Source organism: Scomber japonicus, chromosome 20 (assembly GCF_027409825.1).
Source record: "Scomber japonicus isolate fScoJap1 chromosome 20, fScoJap1.pri, whole genome shotgun sequence".
Lineage (NCBI taxonomy): Eukaryota > Metazoa > Chordata > Actinopteri > Scombriformes > Scombridae > Scomber > Scomber japonicus.
Genome location: NC_070597.1, coordinates 2,344,093 through 2,348,241, shown reverse-complemented (window position 1 = coordinate 2,348,241; position 4,149 = coordinate 2,344,093). Strand labels below are relative to the sequence as shown.

At 40.3% G+C, this 4,149-nt stretch overlaps 1 protein-coding gene across 1 annotated transcript in view; it reads right to left on the bottom strand.

Moving 5' to 3' along the window:
• Positions 1–2,861, bottom strand: part of LOC128381826 (serine-rich coiled-coil domain-containing protein 2-like) — a 47,818-nt gene extending 44,957 nt beyond the window's left edge. Inside the window, exon 1 of the mRNA XM_053341856.1 lies at positions 2,756–2,861. The gene's annotated coding sequence lies outside the window, so the exon portion shown is untranslated. The remainder of the gene's footprint in view (positions 1–2,755) is intronic.
• Between the last annotated feature and the right edge of the window lie 1,288 nt (positions 2,862–4,149).

Genomic DNA, 4,149 nt, shown 5'->3' with positions numbered 1-4,149 from the left:
ACGTTCCTCACACGCTGACTCTCAAACACGGTTCCACCAGGAGAACATTCCTCACACCCTAACCACCAGGAGAACGTTCCTCACACGCTGACTCTCAAACACGGTTCCACCGGGAGAACATTCCTCACACACTGACTCTCAAACACGGTTCCACCAGGAGAACATTCCTCACACCCTAACCACCCGGAGAACGTTCCTCACACGCTGACTCTCAAACACAGTTCCACCCGGGGAACGTTCCTCACACGCTGACTCTCAAACACGGTTCCACCAGGAGAACGTTCCTCACAGGCTGACTCTCAAACACGGCTCCACCAGGAGAACGTTCCTCACACCCTAACCCTAACCCTAACCCGGCTCCACCAGGAGAACGTTCCTCACACCCTAACCCTAACCCTAACCCGGCTCCACCAGGAGAACATTCCTCACACCCTAACCCTAACCCAAACATGGTTCCACCAGGAGAACATTCCTCACACGCTGACTCTCAAACACGGTTCCACCAGGAGAACGTTCTGTTGGTTAACTGTTAAAAATATCAGCTAACTGTGAAAAATGTCCCAAGATGGCTTCCTTAAAAGTCTCGTTTCATCAGCTCAAAGATAGTTTACAGCCATAGAAAAACTAAAGAGCGAGGAAAATGATTCATATACGAGTCATTTTCTTTCAAACAGTATTAATCAATTATCAAAAAAGTTGCCGATTAATTTAAAGCTGCAGTGCACAACTTTGGTTGCCCCCTTCTGGCCGAGAGAGTCATTACAACAACAGTGTTTAGCCACGTCATAGTCAGAAACTCAGAATGTAATCCATTCAGTTTTATAACATTTTAAAAGTAAAGAACATGAAATAAAAACTGTGAACTCTGTGAAATACACAAAGATTTACGGGCTTGAATGTTACAAATGATCATTTAAATGTAAAAGCTCCACACTGCAAGTTTAATAGATGTCAACTACGTGATTAATCCAAACAATAAGCAGGAAATAATTTATACAGTTTTCACCATTTTTCAAAGATTTAAAAGTCTCATACTAATTATAATTGTTAGTTGCAGCCAGTTGCTGTTGGTAACCTGTTAAAAATATCAGCTAACTGTGAAAAATGTCCCAAGATGGCTTCCTTAAAAGTCTCGTTTCACCTACTCAAAGATAGTTTACAGTCATAGACGACTAAAGAGCGTGGAAAAGATTCATATACGAGTCAAAAATTATTAATCAATTATCAAAATAGTTGGCGATTAATTTAAAGGTGCAGTGCACAACTTTAGTCGCCCCCTTCTGGCCGAGAGAGTCATTACAACAACAGTGTTTAGACACGTCATAGTCAGAAACTCTAGATGTAACCTGCTCTGTTGCTACTGTCAGAATTTAATCCACTCATCAGGAACATGTAATGATTTTATCTGTATTGTTAGCAGAAGGCCAACAGGACGGGAAAGTCACACAATAAAAACTGTGAACTCTGTGAAACACACAATGATTTACGGGCTTGAATGTAACAAATGTTCATTTAAATGTAAAAGCTCCACAAAGCAAGTTTAATAGATGTCAACTACGTGATTAATCCAAAAATAAGCATGAAATAATTGACTTCTGAGAGGATTAAACTAGCTAATTTATTTATATTTACTTAGAAAAAGGACAATTCTCATTTAATGTGATTATGAAATAGTTGCTGGTGAATTTTCTTGTGATTAAATTGAAGTTATAATGATATAAAAACAGAAAAGCAGAACATGTGTTGCATTAGAGAAGCTGCAGCCTGCTACAACAGACCATAAAACATCACCTAGCACCCTGGGGAACACTCTGCACCCTGGGGAACATCTTTTATCACCTTCATGAGTTCTGATGTTTTACAGATTTAATAAATTAATCAATTAATCTAGAAAAACCTAATACACAGATTTATATTAGCTGTCATTCAGACGTGTTGCTCCATAGTTCACCTCTTAAGTGAAGGTTAATGTATGTAATGTTGTGTGTGTGTGTGTGTGTGTCTGTATGTGTAAATTAACCTGTGTGTGTGTGTGTGTGTGTGTGTCTGTATGTGTAAATTAACCTGTGTGTGTGTGTGTGTGTGTGTGTGTCTGTATGTGTATAAATTAACCTGTGTGTGTGTGTGTGTGTGTGTGTGTGTGTGAGAGTAAATTAACGTGTGTGTGTGTGTATGTGTATAAATTAACCTGTGTGTGTGTGTGTGTGTGTGTGTGTGTGTGTGTATGTGTATGTGTGTAAATTAACCTGTGTGTGTGTGTGTGTGTGTGTGTTTGTGTGTATAAATTAACCTGTGTGTGTGTGTGTGTGTGTGTGTGTGTGTGTGTGTGTGTTTGTGTGTATATATAAATTAACCTGTGTGTGTGTGTGTGTGTGTCTGTGTGTATGTATGTGTGTGTGTGTGTGTGTGTGTATAAATTAACCTGTATGTGTGTGTGTGTGTGTGTGTGTGTGTGTGTGTGTGTGTATGTGTATAAATTAACCTCTGTGTGTGTGTGTGTGTGTGTGTGTGTGTGTGTGTGTCTGTGTATATGTATGTGTCTGTGTGTGTTTGTGTGTATAAATTAACCTGTGTGTGTGTGTGTGTGTGTGTGTGTGTGTGTGTGTGTGTGTATGTATGTGTCTGTGTGTGTTTGTGTGTATAAATTAACCTGTGTGTGTGTGTGTGTGTGTGTGTGTGTGTGTGTGTGTGTGTGTGTGTATGCTCGGTAAGCACACGGGGGAGGGGAGAGAGAGAGAGAGAGACTCGGACTCACCTGCCGGGTAAACGCAGCATCAGACGTCAAAATGCGGAAATGTCGACGTTGAGATGTTTGAATGAAATCAGCTGTTTGTTTAAATCCAGCAGCAGAAAGTGTGACGTCATAAAACACACGACACGGCGACTCAAGTCCAGATGTGGATGATAAATAAGATCCACACACACAGGGAGGTCTCACTCCTGCGGGGTTTCTCTGCTTCTCTCCGGCCTGTAACAAACACTACGGGGTCTCCTCCGGTTGTTTATCACCTGCACGGGCTGCACGGGCTCCCGGTTACCGAGTCCGTGCCGTGTGACACCGTGTGTTACCCTGCGAGCCGGTAAATGTCAGAGAGAAAGACGTTTTCTGTCCGCGGTGGATCCACAAGAAGCTCCGCTGCTGTCTGACTGCTGGCGCCGTGCACGAGCTGCTGAATCATCCACGCACGCACACACACGTGCGCGCACGCGGACAGCGCTTGCCCGAGGCACAGCTGACACTGACGTCATCTGCACGCTGTAAACATAACCCTTTCCTCGCCAGACTGACTACACACATAATACTGTGTTTAACTGTACTGGGAGAAGTACTGTCATACTCTACTGCAGTAAAAGTACTAATACTGCAATGTAGAAGTACTCCTGATGTAGTATGCAGTATTACAGTAAAAGTACACAAGTATTGCAGTAAAAGTACACAAGTATTGCAGTAAAAGTACACAAGTATTACAGTAAAAGTACACAAGTATTATAGTGATGTAGTATGCAGTATTACAGTAAAAGTACTGCAGTATTATGAGTGATGTAGTATGCAGTATTACAGTAAAAGTACTGCAGTATTATAGTGATGTAGTATGCAGTATTACAGTAAAAGTACTGCAGTATTATAGTGATGTAGTATGCAGTATTACAGTAAAAGTACTGCAGTATTATAGTGATGTAGTATGCAGTATTACAGTAAAAGTACTGCAGTATTATAGTGATGTAGTATGCAGTATTACAGTAAAAGTACTGCAGTATTATGAGTGATGTAGTATGCAGTATTACAGTAAAAGTACTGCAGTATTATAGTGATGTAGTATGCAATATTACAGTAAAAGTACTGCAGTATTATAGTGATGTAGTATGCAGTATTACAGTAAAAGTACTGCAGTATTATAGTGATGTAGTATGCAGTATTACAGTAAAAGTACTGCAGTATTATAGTGATGTAGTATGCAGTATTACAGTAAAAGTACTGCAGTATTATAGTGATGTAGTATGCAGTATTACAGTAAAAGTACTGCGGTATTATGAGTAGTGTAGTATGCAGTATTACAGTAAAAGTACTGCAGTATTATAGTGATGTAGTATGCAGTATTACAGTAAAAGTACTGCAGTATTATAGTGATGTAGTATGCAGTATTACAG